This window comes from Lutjanus erythropterus, chromosome 15, assembly GCF_056507025.1.
Source record: "Lutjanus erythropterus isolate fLutEry1 chromosome 15, fLutEry1.hap2, whole genome shotgun sequence".
In the NCBI taxonomy this organism is placed as follows: Eukaryota; Metazoa; Chordata; class Actinopteri; order Lutjaniformes; family Lutjanidae; genus Lutjanus; species Lutjanus erythropterus.
This window is the reverse complement of record NC_139331.1, coordinates 26,713,284-26,729,158: the sequence shown is the minus strand read 5'-3', so window position 1 is coordinate 26,729,158 and position 15,875 is coordinate 26,713,284. Positions and strand designations below refer to the sequence as shown.

At 41.3% G+C, this 15,875-nt stretch overlaps 1 protein-coding gene across 1 annotated transcript in view; it reads right to left on the bottom strand.

Moving 5' to 3' along the window:
• The window catches only part of utrn (utrophin), a 215,888-nt gene that overhangs the window by 96,548 nt on the left and 103,465 nt on the right, over nt 1-15,875 (bottom strand). The gene's annotated exons all lie outside the window — the stretch shown is intronic.

Genomic DNA, 15,875 nt, shown 5'->3' with positions numbered 1-15,875 from the left:
GTCTCTGGCGGGACTCCCCTCAGTTCAACCCATTTGAACCGCAGATAAAGAAAGACACTCCAATACCATATGGATGAGTGTAACACCGCCTGTGGCACCGAGACAGATTTGCAAATGGGACAAAATGAGTGTTGATAAGAGGAGTGTAATGAGACCTATAGCCTGCAACACTACAGCAATTAAAAAAAACTTATTTTGGCCATTGTGTGTGAAATGACCCGTCTTCAGTGCCTGAAGCTGTTTCTTGTGTATCTTTCTCACGGTGGCATAACAGATTGGAAATTATACAATCAGCCAAGTTTCATTTGACAGTTACTGTAAAACTGCGTGATCTTGGAAAATGCAATTAATGTTGCGGCACTGTTTTACTGTTGTCTCTGCATTATTAATATAAATTAAAAGTTACAAAAAAGAAGTTATTCACAGTTAGCTTAAGAATGCTCTCAGCTTTCACAGATCTGTAAATTGAGCTGACAGGGAGACTGCAGTTTTTGGCTTGTAACATTAGAGTGTGTACTTTGTTTGATGTCAGTGTGCGCTGTTATTTCTTTTGTTTACATGAGCAGCTATTTTGTCGAAGGTGAGGAAAGGCAAGATGTCCAGATCAGCCCTTAACAACCTCTGTGAAAAAAATACTTCTGCATGTGGAAGGAATCATTTCCTCAATTAATTAGTTGTTTGAACCATAAAATGTCAGAAAATGCCCATGTCCTTAAATGTCTTGTTTTGTCTACAACACAGTTTACTAACATAGAGAGGTAAAGAAATGAGAAAATATTCACATTTGAGAAGCTGAAATCAGAGGATTTCAACCTGGAGATGATTAATGGATTATGAATATAGTTGACGATTCATTTAATAGTTGATTAATAATCAATTAATTATTGTGCCTCTTGACTATACACTAATAAAAACATACTTAAGAATATTATATTTAATTTCTGCCATATTCTGCAAATAAATCCCCATAAATCAAACGCACTGGATCTACAAATAAAAATATTGTGGGAGAATAAAGTTTGTATATTGGATACAGCGCAACAGTGTGCATGGAAAAAGTGTTAATCACCAGCCAAATCACACAGACGCCACAAACAGCTACACACTTAATAGACAATATACAATAGAAGGAAAATACTATAAAGGAAACTTCATTATTTCACCTATACACACAGCAACGTACAAAGGAGCAAGGGATTGAAGATGTAGGACAATGTATAGGAGACACAGTGGGTGTATGTAAAGTGCACATGACAACATATGGTACAGTGGAACATGCTGTGCTACCCTGGAAATTGTGAGGACAAAACACAGTCCAGCTACAGTAGCAGCAGACTACACACAAAACAACTATCATTTACTACAGACACTCATGGCACAGTGCTGTAATTTACTGAATGCCAATAGACATTTCACAAAGGCTGAAGCAAATCCCTCCACTGTGATCTGAAAGGATAATCACCCGCTGGCTTTTTGACACAAATCAAATGCCTCTTAAAGGTCATAGAGGAAGGAGAAAGTCAGTGAGAGAGAGACGGGCAGAAAGGGAAAGACATGGACAGAGAGAGAGAGGGACAGAAAGAAAGAAAAAGAAAGACAGGAGGACACACAAAGAGTGAAAGACAGCAAGTCAGTCTGTCACTTAGCCAGCTGGCTGTGTTTCAAGTCATTACCCAAGTGCTTCCCTTTTCTTTTCTTTTAGCACTTCTACTTCCACTGAAGGTAACACTGACTGCGCACACGCATGGCTCAGAAGGCACTGACTGTGTGGGCATACAGAGCCACATATATTCATTTACAAAGCTCCCTCTGAATTCCATTCCATCCACTGAAAGACTGCTTTGAGTCAGTGGTTTATGTATGTTAATGTGTATCCTGAGGTGCTTACGTGGAGTGACAGATCACTTTCTTTCCCTCGCTCTTTAGACACACATATACACAAACACTGCAAGCTAAATGTATGCCACAGGTCATCATGTCAGCTACAAAAAAACCTCTGTCTGACACTATTCCATGTTTTATTTATGGGTTATTGATAGATTAACTCAATATAGGATTTTCAGGCCTGGCAAAGGATCTCAAATGTAGCTCTTTCATTTCCATACACCTACATGCACTCACACACAAACAAGCAAGCCTTTAGCTTTAGGTTAATTTGTAGGGAAGACAATGAAAATGCATTTAAGGAAGTGAGTGTCGCACATTTGTAAGCACAACGGACCAAAAAAAGCTCCCATATATACATACATACATACATAGCACAGACAGACAGCTAATGAACTGACCTGCTATTGCACGTACACACTCTTGCACAGCATACACAGTGTGTGGGTAGAAAGGCAGCAGAAAGGTTAATGGGCTCTAGATCTCATGAACACTTTAATGAGTGATAGCGATTTCTTGGCTGTGGGCTGGTTAGAGCGCAGACAGGATGCGACGGAGTCTGCCATGGAAACTGAAGTTATAAATGCTACTTAGAGCTTCATGAAGGATAAAACCATAACACACACTGTTGAGCTGTGGCTGAAGTACAATACACACAAGCACACTGTCCTTTTGACGATAACTTTGCTCAAAATAAGTGTTTCACACTGACAAACAACAATGACCCCTACTGGGCTAATCCATGTTTGTCTTAAGCCCTTAACACAATTAATGTAAAGGTTTGCTTTGACAAATTAAGCCTAATTCAAAGCCCTGGGTCTCATTCTATACTAATTCTCTCTCTGCATGGTAGCACTCTCTAATAACTAGCAAAGCAGGCCAGAACCGATTATTCCATTTTAATGAGTCCAATAATGAGTGCTCAGACCTCATAAAGCGGCCCAAATTAGGTCCACAACTACAAACACACAGGGAGATGGAGAATGAATGGTAACTGTGTTTGTGTTCATGCTGTTCAAGACTGCATTAAAAAGCCACTGTGAGACCAAGACTGATCTGTCATTAAAAATGCACTAGATATATACCTGTTCAAGCTTTCTGAGCAGCTCCTGCAAGCTGAAATTCAAGCCAATCATATTGTGCCAGAGTGCGTGAATGGACTCCTCCCACTTTCTGCAGTGCCTACATCTTCTCTACTGTCATAAAGGTGGAAGATCGGCAAGGATTCAGCACAGGTAGGTAAGTCCTCCTGTGGTTCCGGTCAAAACAGATACCATCAAGGTCAAGGCTCAGATCGATAACAAATCCAAAGTGTGAACAATCTTGAATCCAGCCACAGGGAAACCCAGCTCTTGAGAAAAGGTCAAACAGAAGAAGGTCAAATCCAGGTCGCAGTCCCAAAACAGGCAATTTACACACTTCACACACCCCGTGGCAGCACTTGTGCATGCATGCCGGTGTGTGTGCTCGCCCAATCCCACATGCTCGTAGCATCCTCTTGGGAAAGGCAGCGGAGCCAAACGGGAGGGGGATGACAGTCAACTACCCTGCAGTCATGCTTCGGAACTGGGACTGGGATTAACGGAACGATTGGTGCCACTGGAGGTTTGACAAAGTAGAGGCTCGAGGCTGACAGCAGAGTTCCTCTGGCCAGGAGTGGGGCACTGAAACTGAGAGGGAAATCCAACAAATCTTGGGTGTAGGTCTGCAAAATAGAGATAACGTTTTTTTTGTCTTTTAGGAATGGGCAGGCTGATGTGAAACCTCAGAGTGGTCGAGGAGAGGCCGAGGACAGGTCTGGCTTTCCTTGACTTTGCTATGCTTCTCTTCTTCCACTTCCCCTCTGGGCATGAAGGAAGCCATTTACACGATGTCCGCCAGTCCAACCCAGGGCATTTGTTCTCAATTACTCTGATAAAAAGCACTCTATCCTTGCCAGTCACACAACCCCGCACACTTCAAGAGGATAGACGTCGGCACAAAGAGGCACATGGTTTGCCCTCTCGGTCCCCTGAGAAAAGGTAACAGGCTCAAAGATACAGAGTCACCTCAGTGTCTGCCTTACTACCCGCCCCTGAGGTCTCCAGCCCCGCTCTGGTCTCGCTCTATCACACCCTCCTAATCACCGTCATGACCGGGCCACTTAGTCAAAGAATGCCTTCTTCTTTTTCCGGAGCCACGTGTTTGCAAGGAGCTGCCTCAAGACTCTGTGTCTCGATCCTGGGTAGAGAGTCTGGCTCGCTGGCCTCTTTGAGTCTGCAGATTATCTCTTTTCCTCTTGAGAAGGAGGAGAGGTCGCTCTGTTTGTCATCCACTTCTTTTTTTGCCCCCTCTGGGACGAGGAAACTTCTTTAAAAAGTTGCGTTTCTTCTTTGGCTTTTTGTTCCCTCGGGGGTCGCACAGACTCCCAGGCTGGTGTCCACATCCCTCTCTCTTCTTCCTCTGCTGCTCCCGTTTACTCTGGCCACTAGCCCCCACTCTTTCACACAGCTGTTTATTATTTTGATCAGTATCCTCCCTTTCCCCTCCTCTCTCTACCTCTCTCTCCGTCCCCCCTCCCCCCCCTCCACCCCTTAAACTAACTTGACACACTACACACCCACTTCCTGAGGCCTGTATGGGCAGAGAGCGTGGTGGAGAGAGGATAGTTCCAGAGAAAACCCAGTGTTTCATATGGAATTTGGTAGTAAAGTTAGGATCAGTGTTCAAAAGTAAAAATGGCTAAAAGATGGAGGTGATGTAAGTGAGAAAGTGGGAACAGTGTAGAGATGAAACAGCAAGAAAATTTCATATCATGATAATGACCAGAGTTAGTTATCATTATTATTGTGGTATTGTTAGAATGTGTTTAAAATGTTCAAAAAGTACAAATACACACACACTGAAATAAACTTTTTTATTGATTACCTCTTAATGATTTGAAATGGCATTACGTCCTTTGGACAGTCAATGTTTCACTGAACCAAAACAAACCCACACTGCTGTTGTGCCTGCATCTGGGAGATTGTTTCTAAATTTGGTTCATGTAGAACAGTGTTTACTGTGAGTTTTTCAAAGTGCAGTTATTAAAAATGGTTATCATGATAGTTAAAATTTGAAACAGTAATGTATATATGTATGTATGTATGTATGTATGTATGTATGTATGTATGTATGTATGTATGTACTGGTTGGGCCTTACAGGTAAGCTCAGAAAATTGCATCACCTGACTATACTGCTGTCTTTAAAGCCAAGAAAAGACAACACTTCTGCCTGGAATTTTGTCAGGGTTTATTGTGAAACCAAAAATCGTTTTATCTGGATGTCTCTGAGGGTTAAAGGGGAGAAAGTGAGGGCACCCAAACCCAGTCAGCAGAGATCTACTCCTAACACTTTTTACCTCTCTGGCTCAGGAGTGACGAAAACATGGCTGTTTTGTTAAAAGGATTTTAAAAAAGAAAGCGATTTGAGTTTGTGATGGTGGAGTGTCAGGACAGGGCAGATATAATCATCTACACTGAGAACATTATTCAAGTATTTTAATCAATGAACAACAGCTTTCCTTGATAGCGCTTATTTAAATTTCATCTCCTGGAATAACTGAAGCCCATAACAGATCAGATCAAACAATTTGAATATCAGCCTTCAGAGGACTGCATTATGCAGTTTCTACTATAGAACAAAGCCGAAATCCTTTAAATGGGTTTATAAATAGGGGTTATAACATGTTCAGAGAGGCTTGGGTCTATGGGGATATGGTAAAGAGGTGCAAGTATTAAATTAAAATGCATTCCATATATTAAACCTGTATGTGGAAGTGTTTGTGCAATTGTTTGTGTGATGGTGTGTTGGCATTTTGAACAGCAGGGTAGACATGTGGCGTGCATCAAAGACACGCAGACAGATGGCTGTCAAGTGGGGAAAAAAAGAAAAAATACAATACAACGTTGCATATTCATAAGCGAAAGACTTTGAAGTGCGCTTAGCTAATTAAATATATTTGCATACTTGAAGCCCTTAAACAGCATTTTTGATGTATGCCGAAAAATATATACTATTTGAGGGCTTTCCAGCAAGAGGAAGTAAAATTAACTGGTGGAAAATCGACACATTTGACAAGCAAAACTAATTCGACAATGAGTGAAAGCCGAGATTAAAGAGAAAAAAAAAAAGAGATGAAACAACCTTCTTATGAAAAATGTTTGACAACTTTGGCTGACAAACTTTGTGGCAGCAACTCCTTGACTGTCATTCACAAAAACAGACACCTATTAAGAATGCAAACACACACAGATGTGGAGCTTAAGGCAGGAGATGTGGGGGTTAATGTTGGGCTACATTACTAAGCTAAGCGGATTAAGACCATTACAGGGGTAAGAATGTAACGCTTCCAATCCCTCAGGCAAAAAGAGAAGAGAAAAGTAAAGTTGACTGATTGAGAAGAGAGAGGCTGTGACAGCAGGAACTGAGGAGTAACACTTTGGAATAAAACATGAAAAATAAATAATAAAAATCATCAGAGCAGAGAGGAAAACATGAGAGGAGAAAAAGTGTGAGGGAGAAAAAGAGAAGGACATGAAAATACAAGAAAAAAAGGGTATCAGGGACATCTGCCTACAATTCCCAGTGAAGATCGAAGCAGAGAAAAGTTAGGAGAGGAAAGAAAAGGTCGAGGTATTTAATTGGAAACTGAAAGATTTATGCAGTGTAAAAAATCAGGATAACACAGAGAGAAGAAAAGTTTTTTTCAAAGAGCAGAGCATAACATCATGTATAGGTCAACGGAAAACTGTTCTCTCTGTCCTTTCCATCATGGCTTTGGTTGGTCTACTTTTCTGCCTGCAAAAGCTAATTATTAGCATCAATATTGTTGTGACTGACTCAGCCTTCCTGGCCTTCAAATCGTATAAAGAGATGTATTTTAGTCGAAGCTTTACAGCTGCACAAATCAATATTCTTAAAAGGAAAATGGCAGTTTTCATGTGGATGTCGAGTTAGTGTTGATGGTAAATGCTGATGTCAGTTGAAGCAATAAATGTTTAAGCGTGTGTTATATTAACTAAGAAAGCGGAGTCCTCCTGCTGCAAAATCTGTTGTCTTTCCTGTATCCAGTGATGACACAGTGATGTAGCTGTGCGCTAGATGTTTTTAATTATGTTTGGCCAGCAAATTAATAGCTGTAGACTAGGTAGTGATGCATGGGAATGTGGCAGAGTTCAATGTTATTGTTGAGGAAATCAAATGACACCAAAGAAAAGAGATAACTGTAATGTTTAATGTAGGGTTATTAGTTTAATATGATAATAAATGGACAAAGGCAAGAAATCTTCATATTTGAGAGGGTGAATACAGCATTTGCTGCTATTTTTGTGTGAATTACTTCAACCGTTAGGCCTCAAAATAGTTTAAAAGTTCATTCTGTCTTACTGCTTGACTGGTTATTGATTTGCCAAATCCTCCCTTTAACAATGGATCCACTGACTATGTGTAATGTGAAAGTGGTCATTCAAAGTACCAAAGCTGCAGAGATTTTTAGCATCTTTTAGCTCATGGTCCACAACTGTTTTCACTCTCTGTGCTATCATGAACCTCATTTCCAGTCACAGCAGGCATCTGTTTTCAGTGAAAAAGCTTGTGATAAAAGCACTGTACACTACCTGCCCAGCACCAAACAGCAGTGAGCTGGTGAACATAGTGGAGCATTTAGCAGCTAAAGAGCCAGATAATTCCCTCAGGAGTTGGTGGAGACAAAAACAGAGCTGAAGAGAGCGACTGACCAGAAACATGACTACAAATGAATGCTAATGTTATACTCTGTCAATTGGATGTGTGAATAGACAACTGTTTGCTGAGATATTCACCACGACAGTTTTATAAGATGATGTTACTGTTGTGCTTACAGCTTGGTTTGCTGCCTCAAAGTGGCTCACAATGATTTATTTCTGCTTTAGGTACAGACGTCACTTCACTGTACCAAGAATAAAAGAATGAATTCAAGCCTTTCAGAAACCTGCATAAGCTTTTAAACCGTGTCATTTTTCTATGTTCTTACTCATCCTGGCCTGATGCATATGACAATGAACATTTTATTCTTTCACTAAGAGAAATCAAAACAGAAGAGATGCTACTCAAAGATAATGACACAGAGAGACAACAGATGAGCAGAAGTACTAAATATATTTGCTCAAATCCTCAAACACATGTAGCTAACATTTTCTCGCTATAAACCAGCCTTTAAAAAAATAAATAGAGGGAAGGCTGCCAGAGGGGACAATGTGAACGAGTCAAAGAGCAACAGGTGAAAGAGAGGAGAGAAACAGAACAGTTTTGCTGTCTCGGATGATGTCAAGAGGGAGCAGAGGCCAAACCGTCTAAATAAAGTCAGGCAGCCATATCGCAGGATCACAAACAGAGCAAATGAACACTGGGGTGAACTAACTCAAACATGGTCACACAAACACAGATACACAAATAAATCCAGAGCAAAAGTTCCTATCTAGCACAGTATAGCTCAGTGGTAATTCCCCCAGTAAGGTTCATTCGATCCCACCTAATCCAGACTTTCTGCCTCCATGGTGGACAGTGCCAGTCAAAAATCAATTTATCTCCTACATTCCACTATAATTCTCAGCCTCATAAATAGGCGGTATCCAGTGAAGTCACATCCTGTGCCCCAGGTTATCACTGACACTCCTCTTCCTGTTAACAGGGCAGCACCCATCTGGGGAGATCAGGGCGCTGATTTTGTGTGTGTGTTACTAGCAACAGTGTGCAAAGACTTCTGCATCTTGCAGGGCTCTGGTGCTCTGCATTCAAATGTATATACACTTAATTAAAAAGTCCAGTTCTGCTATAGTAGTAGCCTTTTGCACTTAAAGGTTATTAATAAGTGGCGCTTTACTCAAGAACTCAGTGGTGCCTTTAGTTTCTTTGAGAATACGATCACAGAGCAAAAGAGTGGCTTTAACCATCAAATCCTGCACATGCTTTGCTTTACTCAACACAAGGTCAGTGTAGCTCCTGGTTTGATTGTTGGGTAGGAGGATGAATGGAGAGAAATAGTTTGGTGGATGAATAGAAAAGCACTGATGAACTGCTGCTGTTTAATGGCATGTGTGTGTCATGTGCATTTGTTCCACATCCTGTTTCTCTAAAAAAAACATCTAACATACCTGTGCAGAACCTTTTCAAAGAGTTCTACCTAGAGCTAAACATAAAGGGATATATCTAAAACCATCAGGTTTCACCCAGAACCCCCTACGAGAGGTTCTACAGAGCTCCTTCCTATGATGTAATAGTTTCACCCAGAACCCTCTCTGGGTGTTCCACAAGAACCTTTTCACCTTCTAAGGGTTCAACCAAGACCCATTTTTACATTTTAAGGGGTTTATATAGAACCCACCCACGGAGTTCTATCAAGAGCCTTTTTTGTTTCAAGGGTTTTTTCTAGAACACGCTCAGGGGGCTTTACTAGGAACCCTTTTTACACTCCAACGGTTTTATCTACAACCCATCCAGGGCTTTCTACTGCAGACCTTTTTTATATTCCAAGGGTTTTATCGGGAACCCACCAAGAATGCTCTACCAAGAACATTTCTTGTTTCAAGGGTTTTATCTAGAACCCACCTAGGGGGTCTTATCAAGAACCCTTGACAATTCCTTTCTTCAAAAAAGGGCTTCAGAAGCAACTGTTTCTGGGTAGAACCTCAGTGCTTTAGGACAAACCCTTTTGGAACCCTTATTTCTAAGAACGTGCACACACGTTATATATGCAGTATATATAGGCTGACAGGAAAGAAGTATTGTACGAAGCGAGTAATTCATTCCCTTCACACTGCAGTCTCAGAGCTCAGTGGTCACACTGTGTGGATGATGTACTCATATCTGACAAAGCCTGTCCACATGACTCCAGTGAAGGCCTCACTAATCTAGTCTCTGTCTAAATCTGAACTTCTGTGTGTCCACACATCTCCAGATCAAAATCGAGACAACTCCACACAAGAAGCAAAGCAAGAGCAAGTAGTGTGTAATGGAAATAAGCTGAACATGAAAAGCAAAGTCAAAGCAATAAAGCACGTCCCTGAATCTGCGAACTGTCAATGTTCACGTTAGAAAGCCACTGTCCTACACTCAATTGACAGCTGACCTCTGCTGATGTGACAGAGCTGCCAATAGAGAAGACAACTGGAGTCAAAGGTCATGCAAATCACTATAACTTATTCCAGGGAGCCGATAACAGACCATGAGTCACATCCTGGTAATCAGAAGAAAGAAAAAGGACATACTGGAATTCATATATAAGCTCCTAAACAGGGAAATTGAAATTGATTAGGAGCGCCGTGTGCTGTTTCCCGATAATCAGCTATTGATTCCGGTCAGCTTTTTGTGTTTTTGTGTTTCTACAAGACACTTGGGAGATGACCTTAAGATTGATGCAAAATGCAGAAACCCTTAGATAGTGGGCGGGGGGGGGGGGGGTATACTGTATCAGCAGTCAGTGCTAACAAACACATTGCTTTTCCTGTGACTGCTTAACACTAAAAGCCACCCTGTGTTATGCCAGTTGAATGATTTTATAGGGAAATTTTGTAGATTTTCAACAAGCTTTATATCATTACAATGTGAATAGTGGAAATATGTCATCTGGTGGACTCTTCAAGTCTATAGGAAAGTGAAAAGTAAACAGTGATTCAGATATCACTAAAAATAAAATTTGAACCAGTAACGCTGGATGAGATAGATGAATCATTTCCTGTGAATGCCTCATGTATAGGTAGGCAATCTGAGTCAAGCTGGGAATGGCAGACCCCACCACTTACAATTACAGCTACTTTATAAAGAGGTAGTTACTGTGCGTAAATACATGCATCAAATACATATTGCTGGAAAAATGCCATAAGTAGTTTCAAAAACCCACGAATATGTTGAGGATGAAAATTTTAACACAGTTAAACACTGAAGCTGAGGTCTCCACAACGACAGGATATAATTAGCTCCTGGATAGCAGACCTCTTTTAAGCGCAACGATTTCCAGTCATATCATTTTGAGGAAAATCAACTTGCTGAATTGACTGGATTTTAAAACCAGAGGCCTGCTGTGGGCCCTCTGAATTCTTATCACCCTGCTCTTCACCGGCGTTCAAAGACTTCTGCCCCTCCCTCTTTCCTTTTATCACTTCTTTCCTCCAGCAGGGCATCTCTTCCACTTTCTCTCCACTCCTCCACAACTATTTGAAGTGCTCTGCCTCCTGGGAACTGAGGATCTTGACCGTGGTGGGTGGTCTGTCAGCACGTAGCTGCAGTGGAGTACAGTAGAAAAAAAAGTCACTGTGACGTGATGGCTTCCGAAGCCGCTGTCGCCTCCGCCACGGGGCCAAGATGGGAGTACAATTAACGCGTGAGCCCACCACCTGCTGTGTTTGGTGAGGAGGAACGGGCCCTTGAAAGGTTAGGTGACTGCACCAATTAGACTGCTGCAGTAACGAAGCGTTGTTTCCTGCTGTAGAAGGCCACAGTGTGAACGAAAACTCAAGAGGAAGGTCCCGTGGACCCGTGTCAAAATAACAGGTCATCAGACATCATAACTAAGACCTCCCTGTTGGAGGGAGAAGATGAGTGATGACAGATAAGCTAAAACAATAACAATATGTTGAGCAAAACACTCATTAAGAAAGTCACACCCAAACACACAGGCTTGAAGAAAATGAGCGGCGTTGTCATCGTACTATAAAACCAGCAGACGGCTATGATATGTGGGCTGGCCTGGAGCAAGAGACAAGATGAGAAAGATTGATGGATGGAAGGAGATAATGATGAATAAGTACATGCTTAAGTGAATGAAGCAGAAAAAGTCAGAAAAAGTGAGACAGACAGCAATAATATCAGTAAAAGAACAGATGGTATCATCGGAACACCCTCAAGAGAGCAACAGTAAAGACAAATGTGCAGAAAGTGAAGCGTTTAGTTACGAAGGCGTGACGGATTACCTTGGGTTATTTTTCAATCATTTGAATTGTTTGCTTCGGGACCAGAGAAAACAGATAGATGAATAACAGGTAGCGTGGGAAAGGGTGTATTCAAATCCTTCTTTGCCCCCCGCCCCCGCCAAAAAAAACATTCCAGTGAAGTTTCTGATAACAGCCCCAAAATCCACCTGGTTATCATATACTTTCACATATTCATCAACATCCCCACTTCCACCCCACAGATCTTTTTTAATATGCTTCCTATATCAACTTTTTTAACAGAAAAAAAAAAACTCTTTGCTGATGCATTTGCTTCATAAATATTAATCTTGATCTGCCCTGCATTTCACCCTCAACTTCAAACATTATTCTTGCCTTCCAGCGGCAAAATAAGGGAAAAAAAACAAGAGCTATCAGATGTACAAAAGGATGACCTTAAAAATTTCTGGACACTGAAGTTGTAAAAACTGACCCGGTCTTCACATATTGTTTACAGTTGCCTTTTTATTGAGGTTTGAGACATGCTGTTCAGCTCTGGTGTGACATTTACTTCCCCTCTGTCTCTGAGACAATTTATTGAGAGTTCACTTCGTTCAATGAAGGGGAAGAGTTTCACAGTCGGAGTGGCCCTGCTGCTCGGGGTCCAGCTTTGGGCGTGCAGAGATGAAATAATCTGACAGTTTTTGTGCTCCCTCAAATAACTGCTCTATCGATTGCACAGATAGCCCAGCTGGGATTTTGAGGTGACGTCTGAATGTGAATTAGAGCTTCATTACAGTTAAAAATCTATATATAATGCTGCTCCCGTTGATTGAACATGGTTTGGATCGATGTCCACAACCCCCATTCCACTCCGTGCTGTGTCAGTCTCAGTTTAATGAAAAACAAAACGCAGCTGCAATCAGCCACTCAAACAGCATACAGAGAACATGCTGCACTGATTTGATGATAAATGCATATTTCCATGAAAAAGAAAAAAAAAAAATCACACAACATGCTACAAATGGAGTTCCTGTCCAGCCCCACAGGGACGAACCACTGGGTGGAACTCACAACAGCACAGCAGTTCAGGGGAAAGATAAGACCCTGGAGTTTCCAAACAACAACCTACGCTGTGACATTTCTGGGACCAAAATCAACACCACAGATTCAGATTCATTCCAATCAGAAAATAGGGCTATGGAACTGTTTTACTGTCAGGGACCATAAAATTGCTAAAAGAAGAAGAAGGGTTAAAGGTTTTAATGCCATGATAATATTGTCATGTAGGCAACAAAATCAGTCTGTTCATTCATTTGTCTCTATTCATTCCAACAACCACAGAAGAGAACACGCCTACACACAGATAACACGCCGATATCAGACTCACGACTGTCTACAAGCCAATCAATTTCAAGTATAGGGAAATGCCGCTCACATAGGTGATGATAACAGGACGTAGATGTTATGAATAGAAACCATGCCAGTGTTTATTTACAATAAACTTCTGGGGTGAAAAGCCCTAGATCACATACATACAATTTAATGGCAGCAACATGTTGAATGTTTTCTCTTTTTTTTCATGACATTATTTCAAAGTCCACACATCTCATTTATCTAAAATGCATGTTTTATGCTTTCACTAACATTATGTTTAAGGCCTAAATTACCTGTTGGACCAAATATTAAAGGAAATGTGAAAGTGGTGGTGAAATGGAGCTGTTAGATTTAGTTTATCAAAGATGTTAGCAAAGCAACACAGTACATAAAATAAGCAGGAACGTCAGATTGGTCACTACCATGTTGAACTACATACCTTTAAACATTACAGTTATAGATGAAAATCGCAATTTTACATATCTTCACAATTGGTATCATCTGCCAGTTGTCAACCATTCGGTCTATAGATCTTTAGTGTGCTCACATTATTGCAATGTGAAGGCAAAACTAAGTGGATAAAAGCAATACAATGCAATCAAAACATGAACCTTGGTTCTTGCATTTATGAGTGAAAGAACTGCAATGTCCCTAGTTTGTGTCCAGGACTTTTGATGAATGTTGTTCCTCTTGAGCTGAGTCTAATACAAGCAAAAAAACAACAACTCTGGTTTAAAGGCAGAATATGCAGAATTTGTCAGATGCAGTTTGCAAATGTACCAGAAATAAAGTTGATCAATGAGTCTCATTCCCAGGTCGTTAAATACAGACGCTGACACCCAGAAACACTCCAAACACAGCAAAATGATGAGAAAATAAGAAGAAAAAGGCAGAGAGCAGGATCTCTGCAGATGCAGACACCACCACACATATCTAGTCGGTGGTAAGTGATAAATCATTGAGAGACATTATTTTTACATGAGTCTATACGTTGTTTTCTAAAGGAAAATCCTGCATAGTGTGCCTTTGAAAGTTTTAAAAGACACTCAAAGGACCTTGAGGAAGGATTAAACAAGAAAACAAGACACTTCAAGTTTTTATTGAAAGAGAAAGAAGGGTCAAGAGGAGGAAAAACCAGTGAGCAGACTTGATTGTGAAAACAATTTACACCAAACTCCTCTGGTCTGACAGACGAGAGGAGGCTACACAAACTGCCTATGAGAATCAAAACAGCAAACACATACCTGCTGGGCACTGAGTCACATGAGTATGTAATAATACCAGCCGAAAATCATGCAAAATAAGCCAGACCTCCCCTTTTCTGCCAATGCCTTGCTGCGATAACCTCCTAGATTTATAAGTCAAACCCTGGGGAGATTCAGACAAACACTAAGAATTCTTTGCAAAACACTATTAGACCCATGCCAAGGTGCCAAACAAAAACAAAGCCGGCGGTGTTCACTGAATACACAATAAGGCAGAGTTGGGAATACCTGTGTTGAGGATGTGAGGCAGTGAGGAGGATGACACTGACATAGTGGGCACATAAGTGTATGATGAGTTCTTTTTATTGCAGTGCAGTTTTCTGGCTATATGTGCTCCCTTCACACCCCTGCCTCTCCATCCTACCCCTCACATAAACTTTTCATCCCTTCTCTTAGTCATAGTCGTCTTCCTCCACTGCTCCTGTTAACTCCAACTCCTCTTTCTTCCCCTATACCTCCTTCCTCCTCCTCCACCTCTATCTCTCGCTTTCAGCACCTCTATTTCATGCGTCTCATCTTTTTTCCCCCCCTCCCTCGTCTCCTCACAGTTAGTTTATTGCTCAAAGAAGGTGAGTAAGATATCTAACCTCCACAGGTCGCCTCCTCCCTCCTAGCAACACAACAACCAGCTGACAGTTGGCTTATTTCTCCCTGGAATGCTTACTGTAGGAGAGCAGGTCTATAGCATCACAGTGTTTTCTGTCGTGCTGTGCTAAATTACTTTACCCATCACTCACGCACGACACTGTTATGCCGTCCCTTTCCTGCTCGCTGCCTCCCTCCACCTCCCACTTCATATATTTCTTTCTACTTATGTTACTGTCTTCACATTGACTGCATGCTATTTGAGACAACAAGTTAGAAACTATTTGTAATTCTTGAGTGAAATTACTCGTTTTATCTACAGCACACTGATAACCAGTGTACCCACCAGATTTAGAGGAGATTTGACTCGGTGTTGTCTCAGCAGGAGTGCATTTTTACCCTGGACGAAACTGCTTCAATTCTCATGTACATGCCAAGTGTTTCATATTCAGGATCCCACTGTGAATCCATTACAACTTTTGATGAATGTCATCAGCGTACAGCTCCACTCTAAACTCCCAGAAGATGGTTTGCACAGTGCAACAACTTGATGTGGACTCCAGCGCAGCCCAATTTTCTGCCTATGGACCAGCGCTGAGACATTTTTTTTCACTCCACTGGGCTTAAGGTGAAAATAAGAAAATTGAAAGGAGAGAGTGTGTTCCCGTGGTCCCTACGGTTTCCCTCTCTCAAAGCTCTTCATTTTTAGAGATGCATGTCTCCTTTTCATTGCGAACAAAAGCAATGTTCTCCAGCTGTCAACATAAAAGTCATTTTCTTAAATGAATCACCTTTGCCCACTTTTCTCCATTCTCACAAGCACAGCTCTTGGTTGTTCCC